The sequence below is a fragment of the Xiphophorus hellerii genome, chromosome 8 (genome assembly GCF_003331165.1).
Source record: "Xiphophorus hellerii strain 12219 chromosome 8, Xiphophorus_hellerii-4.1, whole genome shotgun sequence".
Lineage (NCBI taxonomy): Eukaryota > Metazoa > Chordata > Actinopteri > Cyprinodontiformes > Poeciliidae > Xiphophorus > Xiphophorus hellerii.
The window spans coordinates 4,632,439-4,653,478 of record NC_045679.1 but is presented as its reverse complement, the minus strand read 5'-3'; the positions used below and the strand labels follow the sequence as shown (position 1 = coordinate 4,653,478).

The following is a 21,040-nucleotide window of genomic DNA, read 5'->3' as shown; positions in this document are numbered from 1 at the left end:
GCTTTTAATTTCCAGTGACCAGATGTCTCCCCCCCCCAAAAAATAAACATTCCTTTGACATCTGTTACTCCCATCTTTGCAACATTTCGTTTTGGTAAACTCCTTATAACCTCTGACTTTTAAGAGTAATACAATTAAAGTATGAAAAAACAATAAGTGTTAGATAATCAAGAATAATATATATAGCATATACATTTAAACTATTTAAACTAGAGAAGTTTAAATAGATTAGTAATGTTGTAATTACTGCTGGTTTTAAACAGAATGTCTTCCTGATACACAGAGTGAATCAGTGACCCCAGCCCTGCTCAACATGCCATCTGTGTGAGGCGGTAAAAGCCCCTCAGGATGGTCAGGACATTTGCTCACCAACTTTGTGACACTTTGCTTTCAAAAACTCCTTCCAACCTCCATGAAGTTTAGGAAGAATGCAATTAAAAGGGATCAACAATAAACATTTACTGCTATGTAGAGTCTAACAGTTGGCATAAGATGAGGAGACACTGACAAACAGACAAAGGCCACAAAGGGGAGGATCGATGGCTCTGGTGCTCAGTGTATCTGTGTGTGTGTGTGTGTGTGTGTGTGTGTGTGTGTGCGGGTGTGTGTGTGTGTGTGTGTGTGGGTGTGTGTGTGTGTGTGTGTGTGTGTGTGTGTGTGTGTGTGTGTGTGTGTGCGTGTGTGCACATACAGTAGCAATATGTGGTACTGTTCACAGCAGCACATAAAGTTCAGCCTGTAGCTGAAACAATCAGCTGATTGGACCCACAGTACCGGTGCTGCTACGGCCTGACATGAGAAGTCTTCCACTTTAGCTACAGCACATTTGGTCAGCTGGTTTTATCTCTGTGTGTTCTGGGCTGTGTGGTGGAAATGATCTTTAACAAAAAGTGAGACTCTGTTTAGTGATCAGAGAAAGATTAATCCTTTTCTTCATCTGTTTGGATCGTTTGAACAAACTGTAAGTTTGTTTTATTTCCTAGTTGAACTTTTTCTTCAGGAACTTTCCTGCTTGTTTCTTCTCTCTGATGTTTGGAGAAAATGTTCCCCATGATTTGAACTCAAAGTTTAATCTCTCTTCCTTTAGAAAGTTAATCTACAGGATTAGTAGATTACTGATGAACTGGAATCAAACAACATGATGAACAGCTGATGTTTCTTTGTTTTCTTCTCTGAACAAACTGCTTCATATTTTTGTTCCCTGGTATCAAATTCTTGTCTCCACCATTAACGTCAGAATCAACAGTTTCCTGTTGCTCCCTTTCAAAATAAAACAAATATTGTTAAAATGTGTTTGATTCAGTCAGATTATTAAACAGTTAATCTTCTCCACTTGTAGAGTTTAATGATTGTGAACTAAAATACTTCCTGTTGTTCAGGTTGAATCAGTGAATGTAAATGTTGCTCCATGTCTCCATCTAGTGGACTGATAGTAGAAGTGCAGCAGCTGATGGCAGCTTCCTCTGCCTCTCTGCAAATCTTTTTTAGCTGCTGTTGCCAACAGCAGACATGGCTCAGTTTAATGTGCCATGTCTGCACCATGTTGGAGGAAGAAGAGAGGAAAATATTTTGCTTCTCTGACCTGAAGAACAGGCCTTCTGATGGTCGGCATTTTATTACCAATTTGGTCATGAAAACGTTCATATTTTTGTAAAGACCGTCACCGGTTCTGTAAGAAGGAATGGACCAGAACTCCAGCAATGTATCATGAGAACCTTGTGGAAGGAAACCAGAACATTTGACCCAAATTAGACTGAAGGAGATTCTGACAAAACCTGAGGAGATGGAAGCAAACTTCTGAATATTAAGTTATGAAACTGTCGCCAATATATATTTTTATATAATTATTCTCTTTCTTATTTCTGAATCATGAGGCTTTTCACATTCCTGGGTAAAAGTTACTCAAGACATCAAAATGTACAAATAATATGAATTCAGAATTTCCGGTTTGAGCAGAGCCATTTGAGGACACGTTGATCTGAGCTCCGACTGGACCCTCAATTTTGGCACAAATTAACTCAATTTCAGCGCTGGTCTTGCATCAGACTAAGAACATTACTTCTTAAGGGAGCAAAAAGGTAGGCATACACCAGCAAAATGCCCAAACATCGTAATCCCCAAATCGAACCCCAAGAAGCTAATGCTAGCGGCCATGACGAAGTGCTAACTGCTATTGGTGGACTGCGCGGTGAACTGATGGCCACGCTAACAACTACGGCTAAGGTTCACACAGATAAACTTCAAGAATTACAATGTGCACTGGGAAAGATAGAATCCAAAATTGATGACACCATGGGCCGCGTTGCGGAACTTGAGACTGCTACTGCGACCCACTCGGATTCGATCCATGCTATGGAGGTAGACATATCGGCCATGAAACAAGAGCTAGCAACCCTGAAAATTCGCTGCGAGGACCTGGAGGCCAGGTCCCGTCGATGCAATCTGCGTATCGTGGGTGTAAAAGAGGGGCGTGAAGAGGGGAAGCTTATGTCTGGCTTTGTGGCTGAACTTCTGAAGGAGACATTACAGCTTGCTTCGACTCCACTCCTGGACCGGGCACACCGCACTCTGCGCGGTAAACCAGTCAGCAGAGACGCGCCTCCGCGAGCCATCGTGATCAAATGCCACTACTTCAACGAGAGGGAGGCTATTTTGAGGAAAGCAACAGGGAGTAAACAACTTACCACCAAGGACGGCGACAAGATCTTGGTTCTCCCTGATTATACTATGGCTGTCAGTAAACAACGTGCAGCTTTTAACGAGGTCAGGTCTCTCCTGCGGGGTCTTGAGCGTGTCCGGTATGGCCTTCTTTTTCCGGCTACGCTCAGGATCACCACCCCGGAGGGTGAAGAGCATCGCTTCAAAGACCCTTTAAAAGCAAAAGAGTTCATATCCACAAAGCTCTCTTCGGGGAAATGAGTACCGCCCGGGTCGGACGAGCATGGCCGCTGCACAGTTGAGGGGTTTTGTTCTTTCTTTCAATCAATGGGGGTCCAGTCGGGTCCAGGCTGTCATGGTAAGCGGATACACTTACGGGTGTAGAAACTGTAAATACCGGGACCCGGTGGGAAGCTCACACGGAGCTCCCTTCCCCCCCCCTTCCTGTTCTTGAGATTTAATGTTTTATTTTGGATCTGCGGGAGAGGGGTCATGAATACGTCAGTTTTTGTGTTCCAAGAGTTATGGAGTTTGAGGTTTGTGACTGTGTTCTTTGGTTTGTTTAATTCCACACATCCTTTATTATATTCTGTGTATTTACTCTGTTTTATATGGTTGACTGCTTTTGTTGCGTGGGACACTGAGCTGAGATTTGACAAACAAACAAGATGGCTTTACAACTCTATCAATTCAAAGAGTTATGAGTGTTTGCAATAGGTTTGAACCAGGAGTGGCATGGGTTAGCTGGAATGTGAGGGGTCTCAATAATATAATTAAAAGAAACAAAGTATTTATACACCTTGATAAGTTGAAGACCAAGATAGCATATTTGCAAGAAACGCATCTGTTAAACAAAGAACATAACAGGCTTAAGAGAGGAGGTTTCACCCAGATATATCATTCTAACTTTAATGCTAGAGGCCGGGGGGTAGCTATCCTTATACACAGGGATGTCTCTTTTGAGGAAACTTCCGTCATCAGAGATAGGGATGGTCGCTTCATTATTGTACAAGGTAATCTATTCAATATTCCTGTTGTTCTTGCTAATATTTATGCTCCAAATTGGGATGATATGCAATTCTTCAAAAACTTGTTTTCGCTCCTCCCATGCTTGGACTCGCACAATATAATCATAGGCGGGGATTTTAATTGTGTTCTGGACTCTTCTATTGACCGATCGAATTTGATACAGAGGACTGGCCAATTGAGCAACAAAGCAGCTCATTGCATCAACTTATTCATGCGGACGTACGGCGTTGCTGATCCTTGGAGAGTCAAAAATCCAACCTTGAAAAAGTTCTCATTTTTCTCCCCCCCACACAAGTCCTATTCAAGAATCGACTACTTCTTATTGGACCAGAAACTCATGCATATGGTGGCTTCAGTTGATTATGAAGCCATAGTCATTTCAGACCACAGTCCTGTTATAATGAAAATGCATTTTACTGGCCACATAACACCTCGAAAAATCTGGAGGTTTAATGCCAGACTATTGACAGAACAAAAATTTGTGGATTACATTAACACTCACATAGATATATTTTTTGAGATTAACAGCTCTCCGGACATTAGCTATGGAACACTGTGGGAAACATTTAAGGCATACATTAGAGGGCAAATTATCTCTTACAGCGCAAACGACAAAAAAAATAAGCTCCAACGCATGTTTGAAATTAGTGACAGGCTTAAAATTATCGACCAGTGTCAGGCATCCGCAGCGTCAGACATCTGCTGGGAAGAGAGAGCGCTCCTTCAAGCAGAATTTGATCTCCTTATGAATGAAAAAGCAATAGAGATGCAACTAAACCTGAATCAACAACACTTTGAGCACGGTGAAAGAGCAGGTAGGATGTTAAGTCATCAGCTAAAACAAAAGTCTGCAGCAAGATCCATTTCAGCTCTCAAAGAGGAGGGAGGGGAGATAACTACGGACCAAAAGAAGATTAATATGCAGTTTGTGTCATTTTATAAAGAATTATATTCTTCGGTCAGTCCAGATCCAAACATGATACATAACTTTTTCAAGCATTTGAGGTTGCCTACGTTGCAAGAGTCAGACAGGGCTACTATTGAAGGGGACATACAACTGGTAGAAATTGACCAGGCAATTCAGAAAATGAGAACGGGAAAATCTCCAGGCCCTGATGGCTTCCCGATCGAGTTTTACAGATGCTTCTCTGCCAAGCTTTTGCCCCACCTATGTAACGTCTATACAGAAGCATTTAGAAAGAAGGCTCTCCCACCTACAATGACACAGGCTAATATATCCGTACTGCTCAAAAAAGATAAAGATCCACTCATATGCGAATCTTACCGTCCTATAAGCCTACTCTGTTGTGACTACAAAATACTCACTAGGACTCTGGCGGACAGATTGGAGAAAGTGCTAGATAAGATTATTCACCAGGACCAAACTGGGTTCATGAAGGGCAGACAACTTTATAGTAATCTACGCCGTTTGTTCAATATAATGTATTTACCAGGCGGAGATATTGTGCCAGAGGTCATCATGTCATTAGATGCTCACAAAGCTTTTGATAGAATTGAGCATAACTACTTGGTGAAGGCTCTTGAACATTTTGGGTTTGGGCCATGTTTTCGTTCGTGGATAGAACTTGTTTATAGATCTCCACTGGCTGCAGTTCGGACAAATAATATGGTGTCAGATTATTTCCCTCTTTCTCGCGGGACGAGACAGGGATGCCCCTTATCCCCCCTGCTATTTAACGTAGCCATAGAACCTCTAGCTGTTGCACTCAGGAATGATCCAGGGGTGATGGGAATTAGTAGAGCAGGACAAATCCACACTGTTTCATTGTATGCCGATGACCTCCTTCTCTTTCTGGCTGACCCATGCAAATCCATGCCTAACGTTATAAAGTGCATTGAGGAATTTGGGAAGATATCGGGATACTTGATTAATAGAACAAAATGCCTTGTTTTTCCTGTCGGTGATAGAGCGAGCAAGATGCCCCAAAACTCTCTTCCGTTTACAGTGAGTTCTGACAAATTCACGTATTTAGGAGTGAATATAACCAGAAATTATAAAGATCTATTCAAACATAACTTTATTACTGCCTTCAATCAGTTTAAACAGGATATGGAACACTGGTCATCTCTCCCTCTGTCTCTGGCAGGAAGGATAAATTCAGTTAAAATGGTTATAATGCCTAAACTGTTATTCCTTTTTCAGGCAATTCCAATATTTATTCCTAAATCATTTTTTAAAAAGCTAGACAAGATAACCTCAATGTACATTTGGAATAAAAAGATTCCTCGTATCAGAAAAGAGTTTTTGGAGAGGCGACGGGAGGAGGGAGGACTGGCCATGCCGAATTATATGCACTTTTATTGGGCTGCTAATGTCTCTAAACTTTGTTTCTGGTTTAAGCCAGCAGAAAATGAGGCGGTGCCCATTTGGTCACTGATGGAACAAAACTCTTGTAAATCTGGTTCGTTGGCCTCAGTTGTTTGCTCGCCACTGCCACTTGATAAACGACTAATTACAATTAACCCAGTTACCTTAGGGGTAATTAAGATCTGGGAACAGCTTAGGATCCATTTCAAACGAAAACAAGGTCTCCTAGCAGCGCCTATATCAATGAATGCCTTGTTCCCACCTTCTCTAATTGACTCTGCTTTCCATGCCTGGGCAAATAAAGGGATAAGCACTGTGGGAGACCTGTTCAAAGATGGGCATTTTATGTCCTTTCAACAGCTGCAGAATTCATTTAGCCTATCTTCTTCAAACTTTTTTAGGTATCTGCAGTTGCGAAGTTTTGTTAAAAAACACTTCTCACAGACGCTCCAAACTCCAGACTCCAATTGGATTGATGGGTGCCTGGAGGTGGACCCCAAGAAGAGAGGGGCCACATCGAAGGTATACGCATTAATTCATACAGCGGCTGCACCCTCATTAGACAAAATTAAAGAACAGTGGCAGCTGGAGTTGAGATTGAGAATAACTGAGGTGGAGTGGCAGCAGGCAACAAGGCTTATTCATGATTCATCAATATGTATCAGACATGGTTTAATACAATTTAAGGTGGTTCATAGACTTCATTTGTCAAATAGTAAACTCGCAAAGTTGTTTCCAGGATTGAATGAAGCGTGCCCAAGGTGTAAAAGCGAGAAAGGCACTCTTGGCCATATGTTTTGGGAATGCCAAAAACTGCAGACCTTCTGGAGAACTATCTTTAAGACCCTGTCGAAATCTTGGAACATTAATATTCCGCCGAATCCTCTTTCTGCAATATTTGGGGTTGTTCCTCGGACATGTTGTGTGTCCACCCGACAAGCTTCAGCTGTAGCCTTTTCCACATTGGTTGCTCGTCGACTCATACTTCTATCATGGAAAAAAGAGGCACCGCCCTCCTATAAACAATGGATTAAGGACTTGCTTTCAAATCTCAAAGTTGAACAGCAGAGATATGCTGGGCAGGGCTCTGTGGACAAATTTTACAAAGTATGGCGACCATTCTTGTGTCACATTGAGGGACGTCCAGCCAATCAGTCAACCCAGCATGAAACTAACTAAGTCAACCTTCCCTTTTTTTTTTTTTTTTTTTTTTTTAACGGATGTGTGGATGTGAATGTTTGGGTTGTTAATCTACTTTGTTGAAAACCAATAAAAATATTCAATTAAAAAATGTCATGTGGTGTGACCGTGATTTATCTTAAAATAAAGTATTTTCCATGATTTATTAAACATTTTTTTATAAGTTTAATTTTACTGAAGGTGTTTTAAAAACAAAGTTTTTAATTTTCTTTGTATTTTTCTGACAATTATGACAGTTTTTCCCCAAAATGAACCAGTTCCATTTATAATTGTCTTATATTTTTCTTCACCATTTCATCAAACTGTGTTAAAAATAAATAAACTCCAGTCACTTGAGGAAACTGTATTAGTGTCAGGTCTAAATACCTAATAAAGACAATTTAAACAAACACAGGAAAGACAAGAGAGTTAGATTCTTTTGTACTCGCGAGGAGAACGGACAGAGATATGTTTACAGTTACAAATCTCCAACCGCTCTGAAACACATTTGTCCGCTCCTCTCTTTTTATTACTTTCAGAAACCCTCGTACATCGGGAGCTTGCAACTTCTCAAAGGGAGGGGGAAACAATTCATCACATAGTTGCAGCGCCAATAACATTCACTATCTAGACACATGTTATCTACACTCTAAATCCTTCTGCTCCAGTTGAGTACCAGACACGGCCGGCGTCGAGTAGGACACGTTGTATATAACACAGGAGAGCAGAGTTATCTCCGCTATCTCCCAGGAAAGCTTCACTGCTCTCTTTCCCAAGGAGGTCACAGGAAGGAATCAAAGTTATTTAACACACAAAAACATTACTTATACTAAGAGTAAAAGAGAAAATCATATAAGTAAACATTATCTAAATGTAACTACAAGGCTACATGATACAACGAATATTTGATAATACTAGTAATACAATGTGTGAGTGTGTGTGTGCATGGTTGTTTGTCCTGTATGTCTCTGTGTTGCCCTGCGACAGACTGGCGACCTGTCCAGGGTGTACCCCGCCTCTCGCCCGGAACGTTAGCTGGAGATAGGCACCAGCAACCCTCCCGACCCCATTAGGGACAAGGGTGAACAGAAAATGGATGGATGGATGGATGGATAGTAATACAATTTACCCAACAATTAGTGATTAATATTTCTGCTCCAGAAATTAGATATTCGATTTTTAGTTCAATACATTTACTTTTTAATTGGTCACCAAATGATTTATAGAATAAATGTCGGCCAGTAAACGGGTCAAAATCCTTTAAAAAATAAAAATAGTATTACATCCAGTAACAGTACATTACAAAAAACACACAAATTAAACACACCAATTTAATTCACATCAAAATTAATGCAGTAATCAACTTTGTAACAAACATTTCAAACAGATCCTCATAAAATCAGAATGTTCAGTAGATTGATTTTATTTTTTGAACTTTTTAAAGTTTTATTTTAAAAACTTAAAAACAGAAATGTTCAATCTCCCAAATGTAAGAACAATAATGACAATAGAATAATTCAGTTGAATTGAATTATTTTAAGCAGAACCAAGTATGATAAATAATGTAATCATTCACAAGTTCCCCAAATGTGAGCTTCTTTCAAAACGGAAAAGATTTCAATGAACTTCTAAACCATCATATTACTCCTGGGTAGAGACGCTCCCATCAGGGTTTTTCCTGCCGGTTCTGATCACCATGAGGTCCGATCACTGCCGATCACAGATACCGATCACATGGATTGGCTGTTAATGTTTGGCTTTAGGTAGAAATGCTACTATGTGATCTGGCAAAATGGAGCCATAAAATTTGACCAGGAAAAGAACAGAATGAGCAGCAAATGAACCAAATGCAGAAGAAAAATGTTTTTATTTAAAACACATGAAGAAAAACTGCAGCAAATTTACAAAAGGAAGATTTAATATTCAAATCTGACATGTTGAGAAAAATAGGAGCCGACAGAAACAGAAAATGATCAGTGATTGAGAAAAACTGATCAACATTTCAATGAAATCTGATGAATGAAAGGAAAAAATAAGAGAAACAACATCTTGATATTCAGTGTGAAGCTTTGACTGGAAACAGACAGGAAAACATGAGGATCCTGGAATACTCCTGGAATAATCCTGGAATAATCCCACCTTCCATATTTAAAGGACTGGAGGAACAAAAAGTTTCCAAGGACTCAATCAGAATTGTTTCACCAAGAAATAGATTGTAGAGACTGAACTATCTGTTCAACAGTGAGAGAGTTTCTCTGACAGGAGGAAAATCTTTAGACTCTTTAGACTCAACTCAGCACAGAAACACTGAAGAGGAACCAGACCTGGGCCACAAGAACCTAAATCCAGGAATCAGAGGTTCAGTGAATGTGGTGTTGAAGGTGTGGAGGAGGATCAGTGAGTCAGAGGAAACTCTGTAGAAGGACAGAATGCCAGCAGGACAGTCCACATACACTGCTACTCTGTTAGAGACAGAGGAGGAGGAGAGACGAGTTACTCTGTTATTGTGCCAGACAGAGTAACCTAAATCAGAGCATCTCAGACTCCAGGAATGATCATTCCATCCAAACAAACAGTTTCTACTGTTTCCTTTCCTCCTGATTCTTCTGTAACTCACTGATATATAAACCAATCCTCTCCACTCAACCTCCCAGTAACAGCGACCAGTCAGACCAGTTCTACACAGCAGCTGAGGAAAATCAAATCTGTCTGGATGATCAGGATATGACTGAAGCTCCTCCACATGTGTCACCTTCCTGTTGTCTTCAGACAGTTTGAGGTTTCTGCTCACTGTGTTTGTGTCGATGGTGAGTTGACAGGAATCTGATGGAGAGAACAAACACAATCCAGCTGCAGTTATTGATCATTTATTGACACTTTGATGATGACTCCTGAATGAGTGATGTGACAGTTTGAAGATGGTTGAATGTGAGCTGCTTTATTGTCATGAATCAGATGAAAAACACACTTACATCTCCATGGACCTGGTGCCAAGAATGGGACTCCAGCAGGCTCCACCCTGAAAGGAGGAGGGGGGTCAGACCATCAGTCTCTTTCAGCAGCAAACATGGACATTACATGTCTCTCAGACACACATTGTCCTCCACTGAGACAGGAACAGTCCAACATTTGGATTGCAAACTGCAGTGGATGTAGGAAGGACAGTTGGTGCTGCTGCAGCACAACTCATTTCTCCAAACACAGGAAAAGCTCCAACAGAGAGGAGAAAGGAAATCCCTCAGTAACAACCTGAAGAAACTCACTGAAGCCTAAAAGGACATCAGGAAACTAAGGAAACATTTCTGGAAGCTCAACCTGATTTAATAATCAGCATTAAAATACAATCAATCTAAACTCTGACACAACACCTGGATACCTGTTCCATCCACACTCCCACACACAGATGAAGGAATGAAACACTAAACAGCCCTGCTGCTGAAAACCTGCTGTGGCCTCACTGTAATATCCAGAAATACAAACATTAAAAAGGAGAAGCTGCATCACATTCAACAAAGAGTTCAACAAGAATCAAAGATTTGATCTCTGAGCTCAGACTCACAAACCAGGGAGAGGCTTCCATCATCACACACCTCTGACAAACACCTCCAACCTTTCAGCACTTCCTCTACCAACCAACACCACCAGGTGGCGCTGCTGCACACATTTACAATGAGGCCAAGAAGAAGAAGCAGCATCCTGAATCCAGCAGCTGCAGTAATGGCTTGTGAAAGTGTCCAAGGAGCATCTGGAACCAGAACCAGCAGATCCAACAGTCCAGAGAATCTTTGTTTGCATCTTTCCTCTCAGATTTCCAAGCTGCTCTGAGAGGGAAATGACGTCATCATTTTACTGATGATGTCACGCTCTGATGTCACTGATCAGGAGCTGCTGGACTTGTACATTTCCAGCATGGAGGACAGAGAAGATCTCAGCTCTGATGAGGAGCTGGCCTGCCTTCAAACTGATTCAGGGTCAAAGAAATATTTCCAGATGAAGTCAGACTAAAATGTTGGATTGTTCTGCTGTTGCAATCAGAGGCCAAGAAGAAGCTTCAAGCTTGATAGGATTAAAATAATAACCCATATAAATACTAACTATTATATTTGAGGACTGTTAGAATCTTTCTGTTTTGTGAGACATGTCTGCAGGAAACTGTAGGAAGTGGCCTGCTGAGGAGTGAAAAGGAGGGGTATCATGAATGAGACGTTCCAGCGGTGATTACCTCAAGAACCTGCACATAGCACAATTCTACTTTTTCACCATCATTCACTGCAATTCTTCATTTCCTCTGGAAAACAAGGGATTTCCATTCTCTCCTGATTCCTTTCATTCTTTGGATCATTTTCCAGATGTCGCCCCCTGGTGGAGATGTGATGGAGACCACGGGTTCCATCCCATGTTGATTATTGATATTATGTTGTTTTCAGTTCAAATGTGTTTGTATTAGTTCTTTGTTTAGTTATATTGTGACATTTGGTGAACATTCTTTGTGGGTGGGGAGACTGGCCATCTTTCCTGTTCGGAGAATGTGTGTGTGTGGGGGGGGGGATGTCAGTTTGTTTTGATTTAGATTAGTTCAATTTGAGTTAATTGAGTATTTGCCTTTCTGGGTGTGTCTCAGCAAGGTGGATCAGAGAGGAAGACGAATGCTCCTGGAGCATACCAACTTCCATTAAGAGGGGGAATACTCTGAGGATTTATATTTAGTTATATTTACTTTTGATTGACTTTAGATTAGTTTAATTTTAATAATTTGCATGCATGTAAATATTTGTTGGATCATTTATTGTTAGGTTTGTGTAAGTAGTGTTTGTTTGTCTTTTCTTTTTGGATCACCCCTTTACCTGGTGTAAGTGTTGGAACTTGCCTCAGGTATAAATGTCAGCTTCTTTGTTTCACTAAAAAGAAGGGTGCTGGTGTAATGAAGATTTGGAGCTCCCAAATAAATCCACCTCAAAGACGTTTGTTGCCTCACTTCCTTCTTGAAACGCAGAGCCTCCGCCGGTCAAAGTGACAGGAGATCAAACTACTAAATGGATGAAACTGTTAAAATTCTCACTTTCTTTCTTTGCCTCATGAATAGTTTTCTTCACTTTTTATGTAATTTATATTTTATTAAATCCTGAAAGTTGTGAGTTTTGTTTAAAATCTAAAGTTCTTTATTTTTCTCTCCCATAACTTTTAAACATCCATCTGACCAACATGGAGTTACTTTTCTTCTCATCTTTGCTTCTTGGGGCTGATTGGTCTGGAGCTCCATCAAATATTGTTTTAAAGTCCTTTCTGCCATCAGTAGATCATCATGGAAATCTAACTGAACTTCTCATTTATTAATTTAGTCAGAGTCCTTATTAAACTATTAAACTATTTAACCCATCACACTCACACACAGTCTTTAGTCACAAGACTGACTAAAGACATTTCTCCCTCTTCCTCCTCTATCAGACCTTCTCTGCTCCTGCAGCAGGTTCCTCCATACCTGAGAGCTTCCAGTCTCCAGTGTGGATCCTTCAGTCCAGCCGACAGCAGCTTCACTCCTGAGTCTCCTGGATGATTGTAGCTCAGGTCCAACTCTTTCAGATGGGAGGGGTTGGAGGTCAGAGCTGAGGCCAGAGAAGCACAGCCTTCCTCTGAGACCAAACAGCCTGATAAGCTGCAGACACACAATTCATTACATGATGAGAATATGAGAACATTGAGGTAGAACCCAAGGTCTGAACTGATGGATGGATGGATGGATGAATGGATTTGTAACATGTGGAATAAATATGAAACTCAAGCAACTGCTGGGATCAGTAATAATGTTTCTTTTTGCACCTAAGATGCAGCAATTTGTCAAGTGTCCAGAGTTACCTGAGAGTTTCCAGGTTGCAGTTTGGACTCTTCAGTCCAGCAGAGAGAAGCTTCACTCCTGAATCCTGCAGGTTGTTGTTACTCAGGTCCAGTTCTCTGAGACTGGAGGACTGGGAGCTGAGAACTGAGGACAGAGCTTCACAGCTTCTCTCTGAGAGGTTACAGCCACTCAGTCTGAGGAGACAGAGAGAAAAATCTGTTATTAAACAATTCTTCAAAATTTATGTTCTTTCAAATCAACAATCTTCTTATTGGATAGAGAAGGAACTATCTTATTTTACACAAGCTTTGCATTTGTTGTGAACTGGTTCATTCTATAGTTGGACCTCCAGCTTCAAAGAACTGAACTACAGGTAACAAGGAGGTTGGAAATAGCATTATATATTTTCACAATTAACTATATTAATCCAATTTCCATTTTAACAGTGGAGATATTTTGCTGCTTTAATATATAACACTATGTCCAGCTGCTGAAGGAAGTCTGTTTCTATTTTGTGCAACACCCCCAATGAAGAGACAATGCACCAATATATAAACTGAAACATGAATATTTACCTCATAATTAGCAGATTCCTATCTATAAAAAATACAGTAACAATCTGTGTCCTTACAGAGCTTTGTTGGAGGCTTTAACCACTGGCAGCAGCCTCAGAAGAACCTCCTCTGAAGCAGAATATTTCTTCAGGTCAAACACATCCAGATCTTTTCCTGATGATACTAAGATGAAGATCAGAGCTGACCACTGAGCAGGAGACAGTTTATCTGTGGAGAGACTTCCTGAACTCAGAGACTGTTGGATCTCCTCCACTAGAGAACGATCATTCAGTTCATTCAGACAGTGGAACAGATTGATGCTTTTCTCTGCAGACACATTCTCATTGATCTTCTCCTTGATGTACTGAACTGTTTCCTGATTGGTCTGTGAGCTACTTCCTGTCTCTGTCAGCAGACCTTGAAGGAGTCTCTGATTGGTCTGCAGTGAAAGTCCCAGGAGGAAGCGGAGGAACAAGTCCAGGTGTCCATTTGGACTCTGTAAGGCCTGGTCAACAGCTCTCTGATGGAGAGATTTTAGGTCAGATTTATTAAGTAATGAAGATTTCTTAGATCTTTGTGTTTCTTTCATCATGTCAGAACCAGAGTTGATAAAGGTCAGATGAATATGAAGAGCAGCCAGAAACTCCTGAACACTCAGATGGACGAAGCAGAACACCTTGTCCTGGTACAGACCTCTCTCCTCTTTAAAGATCTGTGTGAACACTCCTGAGTACACTGAGGCTGCTCTGATATCGATGCCACACTCTGTCAGGTCTGATTCATAGAAGATCAGGTTTCCTTTCTGCAATTGATCAAAAGCCAGTTTTCCCAGAGACTCAATCATCTTCCTGCTCTCTGGACTCCAGTGTGGATCTGTTTCAGCTCCTCCATCATACTTGACCTTCTTCACTTTGGTCTGAACCACCAGGAAGTGGATGTACATCTCAGTCAGGGTTCTGGGCAGCTCTCCTCCCTCTCTGGTCTCCAACACATCCTCCAGAACTGTAGCAGTGATCCAGCAGAAGACTGGGATGTGGCACATGATGTGGAGGCTTCGTGATGTCTTTATGTGGGAGATGATCTTGCTGGCCTGCTCCTTATCTCTGAATCTTTTCCTGAAGTACTCCTCCTTCTGTGGGTCATTGAACCCCCTGACCTCTGTCACCATGCCAACACACTGAGGAGGGATCTGATTGGCTGCTGCAGGTCGCGAGGTTATCCAGAGGAGAGCAGAGGGAAGCAGTTTCCCCCTGATGAGGTTTGTCAGCAGAACGTCCACTGAGGTGGACTCTGTAGCATCAGTCAGGATCTCCTTGTTGTGGAAGTCCAGAGGAAGTCGACTCTCATCCAGACCATCAAAGATGAACAGAACCTGGAAGTGTTCAAAGCTGCAGATTTCTTTGGTTTCACTAAAGAAATGATGAACAAGTTCCACCAAGCTGAACTTTTTCTCTTTCAGCACATTCAGCTCTCTGAACGTGAATGGAAATATGAACTGGATGTTCTGGTGGGCTTTGTCTTCAGCCCAGTCCAGAGTGAACTTCTGTGTTAGGACTGTTTTCCCAATGCCAGCCACTCCCTTTGTCATCACGGTTCTGATTGGTTGATCTCTTCCAGGTGGGACTTTAAATATGTCTTCTTGTCTGATTGTTGTTTCTGGTCTGTGTGGTTTCCTGGATGCTGTTTCAATCTGTCTGACCTCATGTTCATCATTGACCTCTCCAGTCCCTCCCTCTGTGATGTAGAGCTCTGTGTAGATCTGGTTCAGAAGGGTTGGACTTCCTGCTTTAGCAATCCCCTCAAACACAGACTGGAACTTCTTCTTCAGACCAGATTTAAGTTGATGTTGACAAACTGCAGCAAGACGTTCTAAAATAAGACAAAAAATAAAATCAAGAACTAAATAAAATTTTATTCTCAAGATGTTTTGCATAAATGTGATTCCATCTCTTCAAATTTCAGTAAATGTGTGATTTAGCCATCAGGTTAAACCTTTGTAGAAAATCCTCTTACTGCTCTCCAGACGGTCAGCCAGCTCCTCCTGCTTCATCCTCCGCAGGAAGTTCAGTGTGATCTTCATCACTGCCTCTCTGCTGCTCCTCCTCTGCTCTTCATCCTCACCTTCCAACACCTCATCATCATCTCTCTGACTCTTTGAGCATTCTGGGTCATCTGGACTCAGAATCTTATGGATCTTCTTCAGCTCGTTCTTCAGAAAAGTGACAATGTTGTCCTCCAGCGTCTGGAATAGAATAATAGATGAAGGAAACATCAGACTGAAATCAAGGAGCCAAACACCAGATGGATGTTGGACAGACTGACACTCCTCTGGTCTACAAAGTGCAGCATGGAGATGACTGTGAACAGAACTCATGGAAAAGTTGTTGTTCATGTACAGACCATAAATATTGAGTCCAGTTGTGTTTGATGCTGCTGGGCAGACAGACCACTGGGAACCTCTGAGCTCTGCTGGTCCACTCTGTGGAGGAACCAGGAACAATTAGGAAGTCAGGAAATGTTCATCCAGCAGTATTCACAGAGGAAGTTAAGAGTTTCACATTAAATGTACTTGAGGCAGAAAAACAGAGCATCATATGAACACAATGGAGTGAAGTTAAAAAGAGGAAGATGAACTACAAGGATGAAGAGCAGTAACACCAAAATCACCTAGAAGACATTTTAAAAGGTTGATGCTGAACTTGGACTTCAAACAGTCCAAACTGTCATTAGATCTGATGCTGGTGGAGACAGTTTCCCAGAGCTTGGGGACAGTGGAAGTGAAGGCTCTGTCCACACAGGTCTTCAGGACAGTGTGGGACATCCATCAGGTTCTGATGACTAGATCTGAGGTGATGTGGACATGGAGGAGGTTTGAGATATATGGGTGTGTGTCCATGTGGGATCCTCTTTGTCTTTCAGCATTATTCTGTGTTTAATCAGACTTAGAGACTAATCCAAATATAAACCTAGAAATGAAATTGGTACAATAATGTTTTGGTATCACTCTTACATTAGTAGTTTTACTAAATTGTTTTTCATTTAAAGGTTTAGTGTTCTGACCCCAGAGAGGAGGAATTTGTTAAACTGTGTGAAAGACAAAACTTGATTTTTCCCTTAACCTTGAACATGTTTTCTGCAGCTGTTTCCCTTTCTACTGAAATACTCCTTACTTGTGAAACTGCCTGTGTGTAGAATGTAGTTTATGTGTTCCTCCTTCCTTGTTATCAGAATAGCCCTTTTCTGTTAAGATCACTCTCCCACATTCCATTCACGCCTTCCCTGAGCCCTCTGCTGTTCACTCTGATGACACACGACTGCGCCCCCAGGTTCGCCACCAATCACATCGTGAAGTTCGCGGACGACACAACGGTGGTGGGCCTCATCAGAGACGACAACGACCTGGACTACAGAGAGGAGGTGGAGCAGCTGGTGGACTGGTGCAGAGACAACAGCCTGATCCTGAACGTTGACAAGACGAAGGAGATGATCGTCGACTTCAGGAAGAACCGGCCCAGCCACGCTCCACTGCTCATCAACAGCTCGGCTGTGGAGGTGGTCAGCAGCACCAAATTCCTGGGGGTGCACATCACAAATGACCTCACCTGGACTGTGAACACCACGTCTCTGGTCAAGAGGGCACAGAAACGCTTGTATTTCCTGCGGAGGATGAGAAGATCACACCTGCCCCCGCCCATCCTCAAGACGTTCTACAGAAGCACCATAGAGAGCATTCTGACCAGCTGCCTCTCTGTGTGGTGTGGAGGCTGCAGCGCCTCCGACTGGAAGAATGTGAGGAGAGTGGTGCGGACAGCGGAGAGGATCATCGGGGCCCCCCTTCCCTCCATTCAGGACATTTCATCCCAGCGCTGCGTGTCCCGAGGCCAAAACATCATCAGTGACCCCTCACACCCCCACCATGGACTGTTCTCCCTGCTGCCCTCTGGAAAGAGGTTCCGCAGCATCTGGTGCAGGTCCACCAGGTTCCGAAACAGCTTTTTCCCACTTGCCATCAGACTGCTGAACTCTTAACTGGACTGCACTCAAAAACTGGTCTCCACTTCATACCTTGCACATATACATAGCTAAGTAACTTCCATTTTACTGTCAGTCCTGCACTTCATATTTTATATTCATATTTATATCCATATTTTATACTGTATTTTATTTTATTCTGGAGTAACCTCATAACATTGGAACCTCAAAACATTGTCCTGAGCCGTATGCAACGAAATTTCGTTCTGTATACACCCTGTGCATGCAAAATGACAATAAAGTCAGTCTAAGTCTAAGTCTAAGTCTAAGCACTGCAGCAGAGTGTGGGAACGCACGATGAGCGTCTTGAAGAAGCAGTTTTCTGTGTCCTCCCCCTTTTGCAAAAGCTTGGTTGAAAACTAATAAACGTTGTTTGTGGTTCTCTTTTATGTAGGTCGAGAAAATACCTATCAGAAATTTACTTCTGCCTTTGTGTTTCTGTCTTAATATTAACATTTGATTAAATAAATGAGTCTGTTTCATTTGGAAAAATTAAGCTGATGCTAAACAGAAGAAAATGCAGTTAAATGTTTGTGGGTCAAAGGTCATGTCAACATGATAGTTTCTGTGTCTTGACTGAAAAGTGAGTTCATTATGGGTCATCTTTGTCCCAGTTATTCATCAGCAGTAATTGGGTGATTCTCTGAATTCGGTACATTTTGGCGTCTCAGATTACTTAAAAATATACCACAATAAATTGTGTTTTTGATCACTGCATCTATTGAAGGACTCTTTAAACCTCCAGGAAAATATGTCTCCCCACCTTATTCATGAAATCCCAAACAGTATTAAGAATTTCTTTGTTACTTAGGTTGCTTTAAATTCAACCCCGTAACAGGACAATTTCATTCCTCTGTCCCTTAATTAAAATAACTAATTGTATGTATATCTTATTTGATTCTGAATCATAATAATTAGACTGATAAGTAGAATATGGCAACTTGATGTAAAAGCTCTTTTCATAAATCAGAAAAATATACTTTAAAATAAACATTAAATCAGGTTTTTTTATGTTTTTGAATCATTCTTTAAACTTTGCATACAGTCCAACAAATATTAGTCTAATATTTGCTTATAAAAAAAATCATACCAATGTATCAAGTAACGGTTGAACCCATTGTAACAGTTGACCAGACTCTAACGGGGTTGAAGATTTTTACTAAAAGTTGCCATAAGTCCACATTAGCTAGGTTATGGAGCAACATATGATATGATGAAAACGATAATTAATATGTTTCAAAGACCATTCTTTACTTTTTCCCAAACAACAATAATTATCATTTACATGCCTAAAGGTGTTGAAAGGTTGAGCTTGACAATGACAATGTTTGGATAAAAATAATCAAATATAGGTAAGAAACTATATTAACACTTAAATCTCTTTACAGTGTGAGCAGGAAAAAACTTAAGTGATGTCACTTCCAGGGTGCTGAGGAAATTGGACTGAACCATTATTTATAAAAAGGAGGGATTGGTCTGCTGTTACAGGGTTAAACAAAACTGGAGGGACATGATTAAAAAGTGCTATTTTATAAACAATTCATATATTTTTCTCATATTTTTTAAATTTAGATTAAAGTATACCTTAAATGTTTAAAATGGTACAAATAAGTTGAAGTTACTGGTTAGTTTCATTCGTTTTATATTCAGTGAAAAATTAACATTGGTCAGTGGGGACATGCTCATTTGGCTGACCTCTACGCTTCAACAACCCATCAAATCTTTCAAAACATAATTTTAAAATATATTTGCATGTTATATTACCAAGACACATGGATATTTCCATTACTTGATTTTTGTCAAACAATGTGGGTTGCATTATATGAAAATATAGAGAACTGACAGCAAAATTAGATTTTCATCAGTTAATCAATGGTCCCTCTCGTATCACCAAAAACAGTCAAACCTTAATAGATTTAACCTTTTCAAACAAACCTGGTCGAATCATAAAAACCTATAACTTAGTGTGCGGGTTATCCGACCACAATATCACTCTCATTGGAAGAAAATTACCTCAAAGTCGTTTTGTCAGTCATTATAATACACAGAAACAGATTTTAATACAAATTCCAAAAAAGGATGGACCCAAATTTGAGGCCGAATTAGCAAGGGTTAATTGGGATGACGTCCTAAACCAGCATCAGGTAAATGATTGCTGTAATACATATGTTCTCAATGTTTGTAATACTATGAATAAGTTTTTAAAAACTCAAATGAAGGGATGAAGAAAAATACAGCTACCTTGGGTATCGGATGACATTCGGCAGTTAATGAAACAGAGAGACTATGCCCTAAAAATGTTTTTTAAATTCAAAAGGACCACAGATTGGCTGTTTTTAAAAAGTTTGAGGAACAGAGTAGTTAAAGAAATGTACAAATCTAAAGCTAAATATTACATAAATGTTTTGTCAGGAGCAGGAGGGAATGGTAAGACAATCTGGAAACAGTTAAACAGTTTACTGAGCCCCAATGTACGCACTGATTACAAATATGAAGGTAGCAGAAAAATCCTAACTGATCCTGCTCAGCTAGCAACAATATTTAATGATTTTTTCCTCTCATCAGTTAAAGACTTGGCATCAAAGTTCCTACCAGCTCCAATGGATTTACATGGTACAAAACCAACCAAAAAGTGTTTTGATTTGTTTGAGATAAAGGAAATTCATTACTCTGATGTTGAAAAAGCTATCAATAGCTTAAGCAATTCTTACTCAAACAATATGTATAATTTAGATGCTATGTTTTTAAAAGAAATACTGCAATATTTTAGTAGAACCTTTAACTCACATAATTAATATTGCCATCAGAACAGGGCAATTTTCCGATGCATGGAAAAAAGGTTTGGTGAAACCGATTTTTAAATCAGGAAGTCCCCATGAAATCAGTAACTACAGGCCAATAAGTTTTGTTCTGGTCATGTCAAAAGTGCTGGAGAAAATTATTCTAGAACAACTACTATTGTATTTAGAAAGTAACAATCTTCTGCATCCTCTTCAGTTTGGCTTCAGACGTAATCATCCTACAGAGGCTGCTATAAGTCTGCTGCTTTAAAATGTTAAACAATCACTTGATAGGGGACAAATCACTGGTGCAGTTTTCCTGGACTTGAAGAGGCTTTTGATACGGTGAACCACAACTTACTGATCTGAAGGCTTTCATCATTTAATTTCTCAGAATGATCATTGTCTTGGTTTCAATCATATTTGAAATATTGTGAACAGTGTGATGTCATCAATAATAGTAAATCTGTCTTCTGTAAAATAGTAACAGGGATTCCACAAGGAACTATCTTAGGTCCAGTCCTTTTTAGTCTGCATGTTAACAGTCTTCCTGATATTTGTCCTGAAGTTAAATTGCAAATGTTTGCTGATGACATTATTGTTTATACATCAGACAAGACCAGTACTGTAATCAGTGAAAAACTTC

At 40.5% G+C, this 21,040-nt stretch overlaps 1 pseudogene; it reads right to left on the bottom strand.

The window, feature by feature from the left end:
* The window catches only part of LOC116724903 (NACHT, LRR and PYD domains-containing protein 3-like), a 139,601-nt pseudogene that overhangs the window by 43,813 nt on the left and 74,748 nt on the right, over positions 1–21,040 (bottom strand).